The sequence below is a fragment of the Lithobates pipiens genome, unplaced genomic scaffold (genome assembly GCF_037356315.1).
Source record: "Lithobates pipiens isolate NorthernLeopardFrog02 unplaced genomic scaffold, aLitPip1_a1.2 Scaffold_10, whole genome shotgun sequence".
Taxonomy (NCBI): Eukaryota; Metazoa; Chordata; class Amphibia; order Anura; family Ranidae; genus Lithobates; species Lithobates pipiens.
Genome location: NW_027507686.1, coordinates 102,393,613 through 102,414,866, shown reverse-complemented (window position 1 = coordinate 102,414,866; position 21,254 = coordinate 102,393,613). Strand labels below are relative to the sequence as shown.

The following is a 21,254-nucleotide window of genomic DNA, read 5'->3' as shown; positions in this document are numbered from 1 at the left end:
ATGAGGCAATTAGAAGCCTTTATTAGATCTAAATCAAACGTATATGTAGAAATAAGGGCATTGACTGAGTTTGAAGAGATCAGTTTGAAATTCGCATTGCACCCGCCCCAAACTCGCACAGGACCCTTTTTTTGGTCCGCAGCAGAATCGGATCGCATGGGTGTTCACACCATGCGATCCGATTCCTGTCCGAGTTTGCAGATCGCACTGCGATTTGCGAACTGATCTGGGGGTATCATTAACATTTCACTGACACTCCCAGCAGTTCGCATAGGGCAGTGTGAACTGCCGCCAGGAGGCATGCGATGCGGGAACCCGCCGCGGATTCGTGGCGGATCCCGCATCGCTGCAGTGTGAACCCAGCCTTAAAGAGGTTGTAAAGTCTGAAGGTTTTTCATCCTAATGCATGCTCTGCATGAAGGTTAACCACTTCAGCCCTGGACCATTTTGCTGGTAAAAGACCAGACCACTTTTTGCGATTCTGCACTGCTTCGCTTTAACTGAAATTGCGTGGTCGTGCGACGTGGCTCCCAAACAAAATTGTCATTTTTTTCCCCAAAAATAGAGCTTTCTTTTGGTGGCATTTGATCACCGCTGTGGTTTTTATTTTTTGCGCTATAAACAAAAATAATGAGTTTTTTCCAAAATTGTAGCTCTATTTTTTACTTTGTTATAATAAATATCCCCCAAAAGTATATAAAAAAATATTTTTCCCTCAGTTTAGGCCGATACGTATTCTTCTACATTTTTTTTTTTTTTTTTTTACCAAAAATATCGCAATAAGCGATTATTGATTGGTTTGCGCAAAAGTTATAGCGTTTATAAAATAGGAGATAGTTATGGCATTTTTATAAATTAATTTTTTACTAGTAATGGTGGCGATCAGTGATTTTTATTGTGACATTATGGCAGATACATCAGACATTTTTGACACATTTTGGGACCATTGTCATTTATACAGCAATCACTGCTATATAAATGCAGCGATTCCTGTGTAAATGACACTGGCAGTGAAGGGGTTAAGTGTTCCTAGGGGTGTGTTACTAACTGGGGGGCTGGGCTTTCATTTAGTGAACACTGATCTCTGCTCCAATCACATGGCGCAGAGATCAGCATCACTAGTTGCTAGGCAGAACGGGAAAATGCTATTTACAACGGCATTTCTCCGTTCAGCCGCCCCGTGAGATGATCGCGGGTATGTCCGCGGGACCCGCGACCAGACTCACGGGGGTCCCGACCGACACGCGAGCACACCATCGGCGCGCTCGCGATGGCAGGGCGGCATTAAAAATTGGACATTCTGCCGACGTACATTGGCGTACGCCGGTCGGGAACTGGTTAAGAGAAAAAAAAAACACAACTGGTTGGCTTCCCCCCACCCCTCTAAATATAGTTACCAGAACCCGATCACAATCCAGCCTTACGCCCAGGAGCAGCAATGTTGGTTCTCCTCCACTCAAGCTCAGAGACAACCACTGGCTCCTAATGCTGTCAAATTCTGTGAGGGAGCAGGGATGAGCCATGCTGTGCGTCTATTAATGACACATCCCAGCTCAGAATCGGGTCCATGAGTGCCCACATAGTAAGCAGCTTTCTATGGGGGCACTCATGGACAGGAGGAGGAACCAGCAGGGGACCCCAGAAGTGAAGGGGCTACTCTCTGCAAAACCATTGCACAGCAGGCAATTCTGATTCATAAAAAAAAAAAAAACACACACCACTTTGAAATCACTTTAAACAATCACTGACCAATTCCCCAAATCACATCTCAACTTCCTCTTTTACATACAGAAGAAAGCAAAGCATGCCTTCATGCTCAACGTGTATCTAGCAATAAAGTTACAAGTGAAAACTCCAACAATTATTTCTCCATTTGCTCAAATGTACCATTGGAAGTTAGTTTTTCCCCCCAGCAGATATAAAAAATTGAAAAACTTCATCCAGCCAGAAATCCTGAGTGCAAATCCTGTGAGCACATAACTTTCAGTACTCTGTCTTCATGCTATACTGATATCAGTAAGCACTGTACACCATGTTCTTAGACTAGAGAAAAAAAACACAAACACACAAAAAAAACTGTTTTGGAGAAGAGGGAGGTGTCATGTAGTCCTAATACACTTTCCCTGTCCTAGGGCAAAAACTACTAATCAGTATGGTTGTCACCATAGGACATGTTCGGGTTTGGAATCATGCGTCCAGGTTTCAGACTGTCTGAAACCCGGACACATCATTTAGACTGGACTATGGTTTCCCAGCAGGGTTTCTGGCTGCAGTTTTCACTGCTGAGAGTGTCTGTTACACTATCTTTCACACTGCCCAAAGCCACCACTAACAAACCATACCCTCCACCCCCCACCAACACATACAGACGGGAGAAGAGAGAGGGCTTGATCTGCACCTCTTCCCCCCCATCCCTACCCCTCTGTGTCTGCCCACACTCCAATCCCCGGCGCTGTGCCTCAGAAAAGGAAAGTTGAGGCTAGAAATTTGAAGTCCAGCAGCCTCAGATCCATCTGAATGAGAGGTGCAGACTGCCAAGGGGTGAGTGAGCTCACCATCCATCCCTGTGTCTGAATGAAGTCTCCCCCCTTCCCTCTCCTTCCTCAGAGAGAGTACACTAAGTCAAATCAGGGTTCTCAGAGCACCCCTTACATCAGAGTTACCCTTTACACCAGTGTTTCCCCTTACAGCAGAGTCCTCTCTGTACATCAGAGTACTCAGTGTTCCCCCATAAATCAGGGTTCACAGAGCATCCCTTATGTCAGAGTCCCCAGAGTTCAGAGGTAAAAGGGGAACTCTGTGGACTCTGATGTAAAAGAGGACTTTTGTTATTAACTTATATACATATGATTAGAAATGTTATTTAGTAGCAAAATATATGTATAGCTTATACTATAAAAAATAAATTTCTGTGCGCCACAAAACTGTTCGGGTTTGACTTGAAGAAAAGGTGGCAACCCTAGGCAGGGGTGAACACACAGCATCACATTATTAAAGGAAGTAGAGCCTATTATGTTATGGGCGGAAAGAAATTTGTTGGATTTAAAGGCAGTTTACCTTCCGGGCCGTTTGAATCAGCAGGCGGATCACCTATCACGTTGTTTTCTAGACAGCAACGAGTGGGCAGTGCACCCATCAGACTTCAGTTGGATCATGAGTCTGCAGAAGCCACCAGAAATAGATCTCTTTGCTTCTCCAATGAATGCGAAGCTGCCGAGATTTCCATCCCGTCTGCCTCATCCCCGTGCAGAAGCAGTAGATGCCCTCTCAAATCCGTGGCGATGCGAGACCACATATGCGTTTTCCCCCAGACCCTTGATCGCAAAGTTTTTAATCAGATTATCGATGGAGCCAGTCAGAGTGATAGCTATTCTGCCGTACTGGCCGAAGAGGCCGTGGTTCCCTTGGGCAGTGAACCTCAGCGTATGCCCCGCCGTTCAAGATCCCAGTGTTCCCGCAGCTTCTCTCACAGGGGAAATTGGTGCACCCAGCTCCTCACAAACTGAATCTACATCTTTGGATCTTGAGCGGCAGAATATCCAGTCATTAGGATTCTCAGTGGGGGTGATTTCTACTCTCCTAAAGGCTAGGAAACCTTCCACGAACTTTATCTATTCTAAAATATGGAATACATTTAAAACATTTGCAGAAAGTAAGCAGTGGGACCCCACCACTCCGTCCACCTCAATAGTTTTGGAGTTTCTGCAGAATGGTTTAGATCTGCGGCTCAGTTTAACCAGTAGAGACCCACGCTATAGCCAAATGACGGCTACAGCGAGGACCTCCTTTGCTGGGACGACGTATATTGACGTTGTCCCGTGCATGAGCAGCCTGAGGGGCGCACGCGGCGCGCTCTGTGATCGGTGAGTCTACAAGACTCGCCTGATCACGGATCCGAGCAAGGGGTAGATCCCCGACCCCTTACCACGTGATCAGCTGTCAGCCAATGACAGCTGATCATGTGATACAACGTAGCCGGTAATCGGCTATTTTTCCTCCTCGCGCTGACAGCGCGAGGAGAAAAAAAAAGAGCCGATCACTGATGTCCCGATCACGGCCAGCTTACCAGTACCCACCTGCCCCCTGCCAGTGCCACCTCTGTAATAAAAAAAGGGGCCCTCCATCAGTGCCACCCAGCAGTGCCCATAGTGCCACCCAGCAGTGCCCATAGTGCCACCCAGCAGTGCCCACAGTGCCACACATCAGTGCCCACAGTGCCACCCATCAGTGCCCACAATCTGCCTCAACAACGGTGCTGTACCCCAGTGCCACATATCCATGCCCATCAGTGTCATCTACCAGTGCCCATCAGTGCCGCCCATCAGTGCCAAGCAGTGCCACCTATCAGAGCCACCTATCAGTGCCCATCAGTCCCATCTATCAGTGGTACCTATTAGTGCCACCCATCCGTGCCATCTTATCTGTGCCCATCTTTGCCCATCAGTGCCGCCTTATCTGTGCCCATCAGTACTGCCTTATCTGTGCCTATCGGTGCCACTTTATCTGTGCCTATCGGTGCCACTTTATCTGTGCCTATTAGTGTCGCATTAACTATGCCTATCAGTGCCCACCAGTGCAGCCTATCAGTGCCCACCAGTGCAGCCTATCAGTGCCCACCAGTGCAGCCTATCAGTGCCCACCAGTGCCGCCTCATCAGTGCACTTCAATGAAGGAGAAAAATGACCTGTTTGCAAAATTTTATAACAAACTATTAAACAGGATTTTTTTTTGCATCTTTTTTTGTTTGTTTAGCAAAAAATAAAACTCCCAGCTGTAATTAAATACCACCAAAAGAAATCTCTATTTGTGGGAAAAAAATGATAACAATTTCATTTGGGTACTGTGTTGTATGACCGCGCAATTGTCATTCAAAGTGCATCAGCGCTGAAAGCTGAAAATTGGTCTGGGCAGGAGGGGGGTTTAAGTGCCCAGTAAGCAAGTGGTTAAAGTGGTGCTCAGGCCAAAATTACACTTTTTAAATAAAAATGCCCCTATAATACACAAGCTTAATGTATTCAGTAAAGTTGGTCTGTAAACTAAGGTCCGTTTTCTTAGGTTATTACAGCATTTTGAAAGTTTATAAACTAGCAGCAGACTGTAGCCATCTTAAGTGTGGGCATCTGAAGCCAGACTGTATTTCTTCCTGGATTTCAGCCTTGCAGATCTTGCACATGCTCAATGCTGCACAAGCAGTGTAATAAGGTTCAGGTCAGGTTTTCATGGCAACGGCAGTGTTAGAGGAAGTTGCCACCCATTCTCCAGGCCTCCAAGCCAACGATAGCCAGGTGGATTAAGCAGACTATCACTGTAGCCTATGAGCATATGGGAAACCCAACCAACTCATCTAAAAGACCACTCAACTAGATCTCTGACCACCTGGGCAGAGAGGGCAGGCGCTTCAATTGATCAATTCTGCAGAGCAGCATCTTGAACGAGCCAAAATACCTTCCTGAGGCACTATAGAGTGGAGCTGTTGTCCCCTCAGGACTTGGCGTTAGGCAGGAAGGTCCTACAGGTGGTGGTCCCACCCTAAGGTAGGCCTGAACTTTGTCTCAGGTGTGCTGTCCTGGAGGATGACTGTAGAAAATTACCAGTTACACTTACCGCTAACAGAATTTTCTAGGAAATCTTCCAAGACAGCAGGCCTGCTTCCCTACCCCTAATTGGTGTTTTTTTTTATCACAGAATGTACCCTCTGGTACCGGCGTGGGCTTATACTTTGTCATAACTGAAGACAGAGGGAAGGGAGGGGCCTTTTTAAACCTTGTGGTTTGTGTTTCCTGTCAGGTGGGACTCGTCATCTCAGGTGTGCCGTCCTGGAAGATTTCCTAGAAAAGCCCTAACCGGTAAGTGTAACTGGTGTGTGTATATATATATATATTTTTTTTAATAACCTGACCCTGACTTGTACTTCTCAACAACCTTGACCCTTGTTTGGAGAGTTCCTTAGTCTTCATGGCAGTGTTTGCATAGTGGTGCCTCTTGCTTGAGTGTTGCAGCCTCTGGGGCCTTTCAAAAAGGGGTGTGTAAGTAATGACAGATCATGTGACACTTGGATTGCACAAAGGTGGGCATTATTTCAATAATTGTGACTTCTGAAGGTAATTGGTTGCACTAGAGATTTTTATGGGCTTCATAACAAAGGGGGTAAATACATATGCACATGCCAATTTTTTTTTATTTCTGAAAAATAGTTTTATGTATATATTTTTCTAATTTTACTTCGACTTAGACTATTGTGTTCTGATTCATTGCATATAATTCAAATTACAGCCTTTAGTTCAATGTTTTTTTTTTTTTAATGTAACGAAATGGGTAAAAAGCCAAGGGGGTGAATACGTTTGCAAGGCACTGTGACTGGGTTCTAACCACCTTCCTTTTTGAGCTCTGGAGCTCTCTGATCTCCAGGTGTCTAGTCCCACAAACTGTTTTAAATCAAGGGATTGACCGATCGGATCCATTTGACACAGGGTTTATAAGTGTTAGATAAATGGTACCCGAGCCTCGCAAAGACTCAAGATCCTGCAAGGTTTTGCCTGTAATGCGGCCTCTGGTCCCTGCAAGGTTTTGCCTGTAATGCGGCCTCTGGGCGCTGGACCCTACGAAGTGGAATTCTGGACACCACAGCGCTAAGGCATTCCTGCAGAGTGCTGTACAGGTCCATGGGAGTGGACCCTAAACATGAAAACACCCGTAACACTTATACGGTGATCAATGGTGAAAGGGTTAACTCTAGGGGCAATCAGGGGGTTAAAACCTTTATTGGGTAGTATATGGGGGTACTTAACGCTATAAAAACCTGGCGGTGAACCTAAAAAAATAAATGGCTACCTAGCGGCACCAGTGACACTAATGCAGCGATCAGAAAAACGATTGCTTAGTGACACTGGCAAAAGGGGGTGAAAGGGTTAACTCTAGGGGCAATCAGGGGGTTAAACCTTTATGGGGGGGTAGGGGGCTACCCTGGACCTAACCAACTGCCCTGTCACTTTACTGTCACAAAAGACACTAAATGCAGTGTTCAGTAAATAAAGGATCACTGCAATCAGTGACACTGACTGGGAAGGGGGGGGGGGCGATCGGGGGGGTTTACACTACACAGGCAGAGGAAGCTTCTCATTCGCCAGGAGCAATCGAGAGGGGATGGCCAGAAACCAATGGCCATCCCCTCATCCCGGATCGCTCCTGAAGCAAAACGGACCACCGCAGCCAGCGGGAGGGAGTCCGATCGGACCCCCCACCCGCTGAAGACAGGCACGTACGGGTACGTGCTTGTGCCCGTACATGCCATTCTGCCGTTGAATATCTGCATGTGGCGGACCTTAAGTGGTTAAATGACACTAGCGTTCCTTAATTTTTATATTTTTAAAAGCTTTTTTTATAGCTTATAGCTTTAACTTTGGCCGTGAGCCACATCGGTTTTATTTTTAGCCGTTTAAACTTATTGCCCATGGGAATATACTTTGCCGTGAGATCATAAACCGTCTTTTTGAAGAATTCCCATTTCTGTTCTGTGCCCAATTGATGCCAATATTCTCTCCCAGTCTAAGTCCTGGAGAGCAGCCCTCATCCTTGGAAAATTTGCTCTCTTGAAATTAAGTGTTTTTACCTTTCCCGTATGCGATTGTTGCATACAGCTAACAAATTAAATCATGTTATGGTCACTGCTACCCAGGTGTTCCTTTATCTGAACATTAGTAATACATTCTGCATGGTTTGAGATCACCAGGTCCAACAGAGCATCATTCCTAGTTGGGGCCCCAATAAACTGGACCATAAAATTGTCCTGTAATAGGTTTATACATTTTTGCCCTTTAACTGTCCCAGCAGTGCCATTACCCCAGTCAATTTCTGAGTAGTTAAAATCCCCCATTATTATCACTGTCCCAGCCCTTTCTATCTGTGCAAGGAGCTGAGTCTCCACCTCTTCATTAACATTGGGTGGTCTATCACAAACTCCAATGATTAACTTTGAACTACGCACATCTGTATGCAGTTCCACCCATAATGCTTCAGACTCACACTCTCCATCCACCAGTTCCTCTTTCTCTCGCTTTGAGATCACGTCTCACATACAGACAGACCCCTCCACCTTTCCTTTTTACTCTGTCTTTCCGAAAGAGTGCATAGCCAGGAATAATAGCCCAGTCATGTGAGGAATGAAGCCAAGTTTCAGCAATACCGATTACATCATAGCTCTCCTGATGCACCAGAGCTTCCAACTCACCTATTTTGCTTGGAAGACTTCTGGCATTGGTGAACATTTTAATGCATTATTTTGGCCGGTCACATACTATCCGCTTGGGTGTTCCAAGATTACAGCTAGGACTTACTACTATATTTACCTTGGGTTTATGTGCTTTGGTTACCCTACCACTAATGCCCCTAATACTACCCTCTGGAATATGCTCCACGCTGACTATCTCTGAACCCTCCCCCCATCACCTAGTTTAAAAACCCCTCTAACTTTTTGGCCATCCTTAATCCCAGCTGATCTGCACCCTCATTTAGATGCAGTCTGTCCCTTCAATAGTGTCGGTTATCGACTGAGAAGTCGTCCCAGTCCTCCAGAAACCCAAACCCCTCCTTATTACACCAGCTCTTGAGCCAATTGTTTACTTCCCTAATCTCCCTCGTCCTTTCTGGTGTGGCTCGATGTACTGGTAGTATTCCTGAGAATACTACCTTGGAGGTTCTTTTCCTCAATTTAGCTCCCAAGTCCCTAAAATCATTCTTTAGGACACTCCATCTGCCTCTGACTTTGTCATTGGTGCCAATGTGCACCATGACAGCTGGGTCTTCCCCAGTCCCTCCCAGAAATCTGTCCACCAGATCTGTAATGTGCCGAACCCGAGCGCCTGGCAGACAACATACAGTTCAGCACTTCAGGTGGTTGTTACAGATTGGCCTCTCTGTCCTCCTAAGAATTGAGTCCCCTACCACCAGAATGTGTCTTTCCTTTCCATTCACCCCCCCCCCCCCACTCTCACTGGATGAGTTCTTCCACTGGCAGCTAGGAGAATCCCTCAGCTCCAGCAGTGCTGGTACCTGACTGGGACATCCACCTCTGTGCTGGCCCCTGCCGTGCACATTGCTGGCTCATTTAGGGTGGAGGGTCCTCTCAGTGCTGACAGTTGCTTCCTCAGATTCAGAACCTGGGCTTCCAGGGAAACAATGTGCTTACATTTTGCACAGCAGTATTCACCCTCGATCAGACGATCAAGGAATGCATACATGCTGCAAGATGTACACCGAGTCACCTCTCCACACCCGCCAGTCATCGTACCTATTAATTTAATGAGAATTAGAGATTATACCCAGTCCAAATTACCTAACTAGCTTCTTGACACTAATACTCGACAGTACGCAGGTACTCACAGACCAGCGTGCACCCACAATATACAAGTACTAACGATACACACACACACACTACTCAGACAACACTCAGGTACTCACACTACACGGGTACTACGACCCCTGTTATTACCTCCTGTTTTAAAACTCTGTTTTTTAACTCACCACTTTGACCAGTTCCACTTAGAGTTCCAGCAGAATCAAGATGAGCAGGCTCACATGAGTTGATGAGGGTGGTCGGGCCTGCTTAGTACCTGCATGGGAGACCGTCTGGGAATACCAGGTGCTGTAGGTTTTTTTTTTTTGGAGTTGACCTGTTTTTTATTTCTGGTTTCCCAAGATGACCTTCTTGGCATTTCTCAAGAGGGTTTTGGGTGCCAGAAGAGATTGCCTATGGCCACTCCACTCTGAAAGCACCCGATCTCATCTGGTCTTGAAGGCTAAGCAGAGATGGGCCTGCTTAGTACCTGGATGGGAGACCGCCTTTTTTTGTGGTTCCCCAAGGTACCACAAAATCTTGGCATTTCTCAAGAGGGTATTCCCAGGCGGTCTCCCATCTAGGTACTAACCAGGCCCGCCCCTGCTTAGTATCAGATGCTTTCAGGGTGATCTTGCCATAGGCACTCACTTTTCGCACCCTCAACCCTCTTGACAAACACCAAGATGGTCACCTTGGGAAACAAGGGAAAAAAAGAAGTCAACTATGCCATATTAGCACCTCAAGAAATGAGATAGGCAGTCATAAACTAAAAGATGCGTAAATTCCAGAAAATGTACCATTGTTTTCAGACGCTATAACATTTGCGCAAACCAATAAATATACGCTTATTACATTACCAAAGACATGTGGCTGAATAAATCTTGACCTAAAAGTATGAATAAAATTGAGTTTATTGGATTTTTCTTATAACAAAAAGCAGAAAATATAATTTTCTTTCAATATTTTAGATTTTTCCGTTTATATCGCAAAAAAATACAAATTGCAGAGGCAATCAAATGCCTTCAAAATAAAGCTCTATTTGTGGGAAAAAAAGATGACCTACGTGACCCACACTGACCTACCCGACATACATACACTAACCTACGTGACCCACACTGACCTACCCGACATACATACACTGACCTACCTGACCCACACTGACGTACGCGACACACTCTGACCTACACTGACCTACCTGACATACATACACTGACCTACACGACACACACTGACATACACTGACCTACCTGACACACACACTCTGATTGACCTACCTGACCAGGAGGAGATAGACTTCATGTGTTCAGGTACTACAGCAGCAGCTCATCCGTGTTGCTGGTGTGCAAGGCAGCCAGAGGAGAAGAGGAGAGCCGCCCGCCCAAGTGGGTATTGATGTAGTGCGGCCGCCGCGTTGTCATTTCCACTTTCTTCCTGCTCCAGCACAGCAAGCTGGGAGAGGACTAAGATTGGAGGAGTGTAGGCTAAGGGACCCGCTGCGAATTCTGCTCAGGATGGCGGCGTCATCCCTTTCTCTCCCTCCAGCGGGACAATCCAGACCAGAAGTCGTAGGCCAGGCCCCACGAGCACTAGCGCGGAGGAGGAGGAAGTGGAATCCTCCTATGCTTTGAATGTTGGGCAGTGTGGGCACAGTGGGCAGTGACGTTAATGGTTGCTAGCCGCCAGGCGGCTATAGCAATCAGTGACCAAGAGTAAAGTCGGGTGGAAGCGAGGCAGAGCTAAAGCTGGAGCTGGAGCCGGAGCCAACCATGGCTCAGTCTGCCCCTGTTCCCTGCATTCTGGACCGAGACTCTGGGCTATTGGTCCCAGACTACGGCCACCCCCCAAAGTAGGGACGTACATCAGAGTGCAATGGTCGGCAAGTGGTTAAAGCGACGCAGTCCCGAATCGCAAAAAGTGCTCTGGTCTTTGGCCAGCCAAATGGTCCGGTGCTGAAGTGATTAAATGCCCAAAATGGTCCTTGGTGACTAAAAAAGGCACACTCCTGACCTTTGAATGCCAAAAGGGTCCTCGGTGACCAGGGGCGGACTGACAACTAATAGGGCCCCCAGGCAATAGAAGCTCATGGGGCCCCCTTGGGCACCACACCAGCACAGGGAGACACGGGGGAGCACACAGGGGGAAACTGGAGGAAGAACGCACACGCACACACAGGGACACACACACACACACAAGGAGACACACTCGCACACACACACACAGGGGGACACACACACACAGGGGGAACCACTCACACACACACGGGGACACACTGACGCACACAGGGGGACACGCACACAAGGGAAGACAAACACAAACACACACAGGGGGACACACACACAGGGGACACACTCGCACACAGGGGGAAAGACACACACAGGGGGAGAGACACAGGGGAAGAAACATACACACACACACAGGGGGAGACACACACACACAGGGGAAGAAACACACACACACAGGGTGAGACACACACACACAGGGGAAGAAACATACACACAGGGGGAGACACACACACACAGGGGAGACACACACACCACACACAGGGGGACACGCACACTCACACGGGTGGTACACACACTCACACAGGGGGACACACAATCACACGGGGGGACACACAATCACATGGGGGGACACACACACTCACACGGGGACACACACACAGGGACACACACACACACCACACAGGGGGACACACTCACACAGAGACACTCACACAGGGGGGCACTCTCTCACACACACAGGGGGAAGACTCTCTCACACGCACACAGGGGGAGACACACACACACACACAAGCGGAGACACACACAAGGGGAGGCACACACAGGGGGACACTCACACACACACACAGGGGGACACACTCACACCACACACACACACAGGGGGATATACTCTCACACACAGGGGGATACACTCTCACACACACAGGGGGATACACTCACACACACACACACACACACACACACGGGGATACACACTCACACACACGCGCAACACAAAGGGGGACTCGCACACTCACTCACACAGGGGGACACACACAGGGGGGCACACACACAGGGGGGCACACACACACACTTACAGGGACACTAGACACACACAGGGGGACACTAGACACACACAGGGGGGCATTCACACGGGGACACTCACACAGGGGGACACTCACACACACACAAACACAGGGACACACACACACACATGGGGACACAAACACAGGGGGACACACACACACAGGGGGACACACACACACAGGGGGACACACACACACGCACACACAGGGAGACACACACACTCACTCACACAGGGGGACACACACACAGGGGGACACACACTCACACCACACAGGGGTACACTCACACACAGGGACACTCACACACGGGGAGACACACACAGGGGGACACTCACATAGGGGGACACTCTCACACACACACACACACACACACACAAACACAGGGACACACACACACACACACACAAACACAGGGACACACACAAACACAGGGACACACACACACACATGGGGACACAAACACAGGGGGACACTCACACAAGGAGAAAACACTCACACAGGGGGACACTCACACAGGGGGACACACACACACAGGGGGGACACACACAGGGGGACACACTCGCACACACACGGGGACACACACACACACACACACAGGGGGGACACACACACACACAGGGGGACACACTCGCACACACACACACACACACACACACACACACACACAGGGGGATACACTCTCACACACACACAGGGGGATACACTCACACACACAGGGGGATACACACACACACACACACATAGGGGGATACACACTCACACACACGCGCACACACACAGGGGGACACGCACACTCACTCATACAGGGGGACACACACAGGGGGGCACACACACAGGGGGACACACACACACACTTACAGGGACACTAGACACACACAGGGGGACACTAGACACACACAGGGGGACATTCACACAGGGGGACACTCACAAAAGGGAACACTCACAAAGGGGGACACTCACACACACACACATGGGGACACACACACATGGGGACACACACACACAGGGGGACACACACACACGGGGACACACACACACAGGGGGACACACACACACACACAGGGGGACACACAGGGGAAGACACACACAGTGGGAGACACACACACAGTGGGAGACACACACACACAGGGACACACACACACACACACGCACACAGGGGGACACACACACAGGGGGAGAGACACACAGGCCCCGAAAACCAAGCACTGCCTTCCGGATTTAAATATAAAACGCTACCAAAAAAACTGTTAGCAATCGCAGGGATCAGGCCAGACTCTGCGAACGCTGCAGTTATGTGTTTAGTGTTTTGTAAGTGACAGTGATTGATCGATACTGCACTTGGGTGGGCTGGGCGGAGGGGCAAAACGCAAGTGCTAGCAGGTATCTGGGCTGATCCCGCTAACAATGCATTTTTTTGGAACCGGTGCCGTACGCGGCTAGACTCCCAAAAAGTCCCACATATGTGGTATCCCCGTACTCAGGAGAAGCAGCAGAATATATTTTGGGGTGCAATTCCACATATGACTATGGCATGTGTGAGCAATATATCATTTAGTGACAACTTTTTGTAAACATTTTTTTTTGTGTCAATATTCAATCACTTGGGGAAAAAAAAATATTCAATGGGCTCAACATGCTCCTCAGCAATTTCCTTGGGGTGTCTACTTTCCAAAATGGGATCATTTGGGGGGGGGTTTGTACTGCCCTGCCATTTTAGCACCTCAAGAAATGAGATAGGCAGTCATAAATTAAAAGCTGTGTAAATTCCAGAAAATGTACTCTAGTTTGTAGACGCTATAACTTTTGCGCAAACCAATAAATATACACTTATTGACATTTTTTTTACTAAAGACATGTGGCTGAATAAATTTTGCTCTAAATGTATGACTAAAATTGAGTTTATTCGATTTTTCTTATAACAAAAAGTAGAAAATATATTTTTTTCTCTAACTTTTCGGTCTTTTTCCATTTATATCGCAAAAAATAAAAATTGCAGAGGCAATCAAATACCATCAAAAGAAAGCTCTATTTGTGGGAAGAAAAGGACGTAAATTTCGTTTGGGTACAACATTGCATGACCACATAATTACCATTTAAAGCAGTGCCGTGCGAAATTGTAAAAAGACCTCTGGTCCTTAGGCTGACAATTGGTCCGGGGCTGAAGTGGTTAATGAGTTTTATGTAGGTACCCACCATCTGCTAATGCTGCAGGAGCAGAAAAGGGATTCCATCTTGCTTGAAGAGATCATGGCTTGCCATCTTGCTTGAAGAGATCATGGCTTGCCATCTTGCTTGAAGAGATCATGGCTTGCCATCTTGCTTGAAGAGATCATGGCTTGCCATCTTGCTTGATGAGATCATGGCTTGCCATCTTGCTTGAAGATTTAATGGCTTCCCATCTTGCTTGAAGTTTTCATGGCTTCCCATCTTGCTTGAAGATTTCATGGCTTCCCATCTTGCTTGAAGATTTCATGGCTACAGTGGGCTTGGGAGGGGGGTCCTGTTTAAAGCCTAGCTGCAAGAAATGGGCAGCAAAAAATCTATGTTCATTGCGCCTGAACACTGCTGTTGATTGGAGCTATATACTTTTTCATTCCTAACTCAGTCTAGAAATATTTTTGGGTCCACAAAATTCAGTGGCTAAACCCAAACAATGAGTTATGATTAAAGCTCATAACTCTGACACTGCTTCTATAGCATGTTAGAAAATTTATTTTATCATCATCCATGATTTTTATGTAGGTACCCACCATCTGCTAATGCTGCAGAAGCAGAAAAGGGATTCCGTCTTGCTTGGAGTGTGCCTGGCTTCCCATCTTGCTTTGTGAGATCATAGCTTCCCATCTTGCTTGAAGATTTCATCGCTTATCAAACAGTCATGAAAAAGAGAAAATTTACAATGGCATTATGCTTACTTATCCAGAGATAATGAAATCTGAGATTTGGGTTAAAAATACACAATCGAAACCATGGCACGATATACATTTTTTTTTACTGTTAACCTAAAATGCTTACTTCATGGTTAAACCTGGCTTAATTATAAGGTTGAATATAGACAGGCACAGGGAGAACATGCAAACTCCAGGCAGGTAGTGTCATGGTTGGGATTTAAACCAGCAACCCTTCTTACTGCTAGATGAGAGTGCTAACCACTACACCACTGTGCTGCCCAAACCACTGTGCTTCAATATCTCCAGGTCACTTAACCCCTGAATCTCTAACGCTGGCCATGCACATGTCAGTTTTTTTTATTCAGCTAGTGGGTTAAATTTAAAAAACAACACCTGACTGGATTCCTCCATCCACACACTCAATGTGGGTGCTGGAATCCTCTCCACTGTATTATTGAATTCTGACAGCAGGAAGGCTACCTTGCTGTCAAAATATACAGATCATCTCTCCAGCCTACAGCCCTGACTGATTGGGAATATCCTGACTTCTGTTCAACCACAGTGGCCACACATGGATCCAAATTCATCTTTAGTTACTCTTACGCCGCGTACACACGATCAAACAAGCGGGTGGAAAAGTCCGGCAAACTCAAGTCCGCCGGACAATCCCCCCGTGTGTAGGCTTCTGGCATACTTTTTTGACCCGAAAGTACGGCGGACTTAGAAAGTAGTTTTGCACTCCAATCTTCCCGCTGGACTCGCATTTCGGCGGACAATCCGGCCGCGTGTGTGCCAGTCCGCCGTACTTTTGAAATGAATGGACTTTTCCCGCCCGGAGAAAAGTCCGCTCATTTCGAGCGGGTCTCCAGGTAGGCACCTGGTATGGACTTAAAGGGGAACCCCAACGCTGAAAAAAATCCGCGTGGGGGTCCCCCCCAAGTCCACAACAGACCCTTGTCCGAGCACGCTACCCAGCCAGCCAGGAAAGGAGGGGCGAGCGAGCGCCCCCCCCCCCTCCTGAGCCGTACCAGGCCGCGTGCCCTCAACATGGGGGGTGCCTTGGGGAAGTGGGGGCCGCGCGGCCCCCCCCACCTTGAAGCACCTTGTCCCCATGTTGATGAGGACAAGGGCTTCTTCCCGACAACCCTGGCCATTGGTTGTCGGGGTCTGCGGGCGTGGGCTTATCGGAATCCGGGAGCCCCCTTTAATAAGGGGGCCCCCGGATACCGGCCCCCCACCCTATGTGAATGAGTATGGGGTACAATGTACCCTTACCCATTCACCTGTAAAATAAAGTACAAAAAAAAAACACAACACACAAGATAAAATAATTTATTGCACAGCTCCGGGGGTCTTCTCGCCGCACTCCTCCGCTATCTTCTTGTAGCTCTTTTACTAGCGGAGGAGTCCGGCTTTCTTCCCCGCCGCCGCCCTCTTCTTCCGACTTCGGGGGTCTTGTCCCCCCTCTTCAGTTCTTCTGGTGGGCCACCGCGCCTTCTTATAGCTCTTTTACAGGCGGTGGCCCGGTCTTCTGTCGCCGCTGCCTTCTGTTCTGTTCTTCTCTTCTTCTTCTTCTTCAGATGTTGCCTCGTCGAGTCCTCCGCTCACAATGGCTCTGACCGGGCAAGCGGCGACTTATATAGGGACATCACCGGATGATGATGGGACTGTGACACCATAATGGGCGGGGACATCATCCGGTGATGTCCCTATATAAGTCGCCGCGTGCCCGGTCAGAGCTATAGTGAGCGGAGGACTCGACGAGGCAACATCTGAAGAAGAAGAAGAAGAAGGGTCGTCGAAGTCAACATATTATAAAAAAGCCTACGGCACCTGGTATTCCCAGGCGGTCTCCTATCCAGGTACTAAGCATGCCCAACCCTGCTTAGCATCCGAGATCAGACGAGATCAGGCATATTCCGGGTGATGGGGCCGTAGGCGATCTTGCTGGCCACTCTCAACCCTCTTGACAAATGCCAATATGGTCACCTCGGCAAACAAGCAGAAAAATAAAACAGGTCATCGACGCCAATAACATATTAAAAAAAAGCCTACGGCACCTGGTATTCCCAGGCGGTCTCCCATCCAGGTACTAACCAAGCCCGACTGCTTAGCATCTGAGATCAGACGAGATCAGGTGCATTCAGGGTGATAAGGCCATAGGCAATCTTGCTGGACACTCTCAACCCTCTTGAAAAACGGCAAGATGGTCACCTCAGCAAACAAGCAGAAAAATAAAACAGGTCGTCAACGCCAAAAACATATAAAAAAAAAGCCTACGGCACCTGGGGTTCCCAGGCGGTGTGCCATCCAGGTACTAACCAGGCCCGACCCTGCTTAGCATCCAAGATCAGACGAGATCGGGTGCATTCAGGGTGATGTGGCCAAAGGCAATCTTGCTGGCCACTCTAGACCCTCTTGACAAACGCCAAGATGGTCACCTCTGCAAACAAGCAGACAAACAGAACAGGTCGTCAACGCCAACAACATATTAAAAAAATGCCTACTGCACCTGGTATTCCCAGGCGGTCTCCCATCCAGGTACTAACCAGGCCTGACCCTGCTTAGCATCCGAGATCAGATGAGATCGGGCGCATTCAGGGTGATGTGGGCGTAGGCAAACTTTCTGGCCACTCTAAACCCTCTTGACAAATGCCAAGATGGTCACTGTTATCTGGGGACTGCTTACCTATGGCTTTCTTGCAGAACCAGGCTCGTCCACCTGACAGGCTTCTATATACATGTGCCCAGAGATCAAGCTCATCTACGAGATAATACCGCCCAGCTGAATTCTGGACGGCTGTTTTTTCTTTTCTTTTCTTTTTAATTTTTTGGTTATAGTTATGGTTCTAAAAGTTACTATGATGCATCTGTTAATTGTTTTTTGATTCACATGTTTCAACCGACTGACTTAAGGTGACATTGGCCCTTTCTCGGTACGCACAAACCAACATCCCTCCACATCATTCACTCTAACATGCAGACACACAAACTATTTAAGGAAAAGGTCATCGGTTTCCACACTCTCTGGGATAAACATCCCATTCCCTCTCAAGCTTGCCAAGGTGACCATCTAGGCATTTGTCAAGAGGGTTGAGAGTGGCCAGCAATATCGCCTACGGCCCCAACACCCGAAATATGCTTGATCTCGTCTGATCTCAGATGCTAAGCAGGGTCGGGCCTGATGGGAGACCGCTTGTGAACACCAGGTGCCGTAGGCTTATTTTTTTAATATGTTGTTGGCGTCAACGACCTGTTTTATTTTTTTTGCTTGTTTACCGAGGTGACCATCTTGGCATTTGTGAAGAGGATTTAGAGTGGCCACAATGTTTGCCTACGGCCACATCACTCTGAATGCACCTGATCTCGTCTGATCTCGAATGCTAAGCAGCGTTGGGCCTGCTTAGTACCTGGATGGGAGACCGCCTGGGAATACCATGTGCCGTAAGCTTTTTTGTATATTTTGTATATATATATTATATGTTGTTGGCGTCGACGACCTGTTTTATTTTTCTGCTTGTTTGCCGAGGTGACCATCTTAGCGTTTGTCAAGAGGGTTGAGAGTGGTCAGAAAGATTGCCACATCACCACATCACTGCTCACGCTCAACCCTCTTGACAAAAACCAAGATGGTCACCTCGGCAAACAAGCAGAAAATTAAAACAGGTCGTAGACACCAACAACATATTAAAAAAAAGCCTACAGCACCTGGTATTCCCAGGTGGTCTCCCATCCATGTACTAACCAGTTCCAACCCTGCTTAGCATCCGATATCAGACGAGATCGGGCACATTCAGGGTGTCGTGGCTGTAGGCGATCTTGCTGGTCACTCTCAACCCTCTTGACAAATGCCAAGATGGTCACCTCGGCAAACAAGCAGAAAAATAAAACAGGTCGTCGACGCCAACAACATATTAAAAAAAAAAGCCTACGGCACCTATTATTCCCAAGTAGTCTCCCATCAAGGTACTAACCAGGCCCGACCCTGCTTAGCATCCAAGATCAGACGAGATCAGGCACATTCCGGGTGATGTGGCCGTAGGCGATTTTGGTGGCCACTCTCAACCCTCTTGACAAACACCAAGATGGTCAGCTTGGCAAACAAGTAGAAAAATAAAACAAGTCGCCGACGCCAACAAAATATAAAAAAAATCCTACGGCACCTGGTATTCCCAGGGGGTCTCCCATCCAGGCTCTAACCAGGCCCGACCCTGCTAAGCCTCCGAGATCAGATGAGATTGGTTGCTTTCAGGGAGATGTGGCCGTATTCAATCGCATTGGGCACTCGCAATCCTCTTGAAAAATGCCAAGATGTTAACCTTGGTAAACAAGGGAAAATAACAAGTCAACACCCAAAAAAAAAAAGACTTGCACTTTGAGTGAGCGGTGGGCGGTGCTTCCGACGTCACTCAAAAAGGACGATGATGAGATAGATGATACTAGCTCTCAAAAGAAGGTTTCCCTTCGAAGATAAAGACTCAGAGGTTTGGAACAAAAAACCCAGAGTCGATGCAGCTTTCTCGCAGGTATCCAGACGAACGGATCTAGCCTTTGAGGATATGGGGATCCTTAAAGACCCAATGGACAAAAAAGCTGACTCCATCCTTAAAAAGGCTTGGGATGCTGCGTCAGTCAGTCTAAAACCAGCTATGGCAGCTACAGTTGTGGCCAGGAATCTGGAATGTTGGGTAGAGAAGCTGAAGAGCCATATTGAAGCGGGGACACCCCGCAAGGATCTCTTAGAGTCCTTTCCACTGATCCTGAATGCAGTCAAATATATGGCGGATGCATCAGCAGAATCGGTTAAACTGGCCGCTAGGTCTTCGGCTCTTGTAAATTCAGCCAGGAGAGCAGTTTGGCTGAAAACATGGTCTGGGGACACTGCTTCTAAGGTCAAACTGTGTGGTCTACCCTTCTCGGGTGACTTGCTCTTTGGACCCGATTTAGAGTCTGTGCTGGATATGACAGCCGATAAAAAGAAGGCTTTTCCAGCTAAGAAAAAGCAGGTTGCCAAAAAGAATTTTCGTGCTTTTCAGCAGTCCCATAAAAAAGACCAGGATCGCAAGAGCAGATGGGGTTCACAGAAGGGCAAAGGCAAGGGTGGAGTCCTCTTTAGATCTCCCCCAGAGCAGTCCCCTAAGAGCAAGTGACAATATCTCCCCAGTGGGGGGGAGACTGTCAGCTTTTCGCGAACAATGGGACAGGCTGTCTCCAAATCTGTTCGTGAAGAATATTGTCAATCAGGGGTACAGGTTGGAATTTTCAGAACCACCCCCGAGCAGGTTTTATGTGACAACATTGCCAAGGGATCAGGAGAAGGCCTCTGCAATGAAGCTTTTGTTACAGGAGCTGATACAGCAAGAGGTTTTGATTCAAGTCCCAGTAAACCAGCAGGGCAGGGGTTTTTACTCACATATTTTTCTGGTGAAAAAACCCTCAGGGAAGTACCGTTTAATCCTGAATCTGAAAGTTCTGAACAGGTTCATTCGGTACAAACATTTCAGGATGGATACAATTTTCTCCATCACAAAGTTGTTGACCCCAGAATGCTTCATGGCATCCCTGGATCTAAGGGATGCCTACCTTCATATACCCATTCATCAGGCATCGCAGCAGTTCCTGCGCCTGGCATTGAAGGTGGGGAGTTCGGTATGGCACCTCCAATTCAGGGCTCTGCCATTCGGACTCTCGTCCTCTCCCAGGGTATTTACGAAGATTATGGCAGAGGCTTTGGAGCCCCTGAAGTTGAAGGGGATTCCAGTCGTCCCTTATCTGGACGACCTTTTGTTTTTTGCAGACTCCAGGGAGCAGGTCCTAGTCAATCTCCAGAGGGCCCAGTCTCACCTCGAGGGCCTGGGATGGCTTCTAAATCTAGAGAAGTCAATCCTGACCCCCTCACAGGAAATGAAATTTCTGGGGTATACGTTAAATTCGATTCTCCAGAAAGTTTTCCTGCCGCTGGAAA

The 21,254-nt window shown here is 47.9% G+C and overlaps 8 pseudogenes; 1 reads left to right on the top strand and 7 right to left on the bottom strand.

Annotated features, from left to right (window-relative positions):
• Nucleotides 1–17,110: 17,110 nt before the first annotated feature.
• Nucleotides 17,111–17,229, bottom strand: LOC143957068 (5S ribosomal RNA; annotated as a pseudogene).
• A 108-nt stretch (nucleotides 17,230–17,337) lies between these two features.
• On the bottom strand, nucleotides 17,338–17,454 carry LOC143955367 (5S ribosomal RNA; annotated as a pseudogene).
• Nucleotides 17,455–17,562: 108 nt separating this feature from the next.
• Nucleotides 17,563–17,681, bottom strand: LOC143954265 (5S ribosomal RNA; annotated as a pseudogene).
• Nucleotides 17,682–17,789: 108 nt separating this feature from the next.
• Nucleotides 17,790–17,908, bottom strand: LOC143953053 (5S ribosomal RNA; annotated as a pseudogene).
• Nucleotides 17,909–18,621: 713 nt separating this feature from the next.
• On the top strand, nucleotides 18,622–18,740 carry LOC143951891 (5S ribosomal RNA; annotated as a pseudogene).
• A 245-nt stretch (nucleotides 18,741–18,985) lies between these two features.
• Nucleotides 18,986–19,104, bottom strand: LOC143955821 (5S ribosomal RNA; annotated as a pseudogene).
• A 110-nt stretch (nucleotides 19,105–19,214) lies between these two features.
• LOC143955565 (5S ribosomal RNA) lies at nucleotides 19,215–19,333 on the bottom strand (annotated as a pseudogene).
• Nucleotides 19,334–19,440: 107 nt separating this feature from the next.
• On the bottom strand, nucleotides 19,441–19,559 carry LOC143951770 (5S ribosomal RNA; annotated as a pseudogene).
• Nucleotides 19,560–21,254: the final 1,695 nt, after the last annotated feature.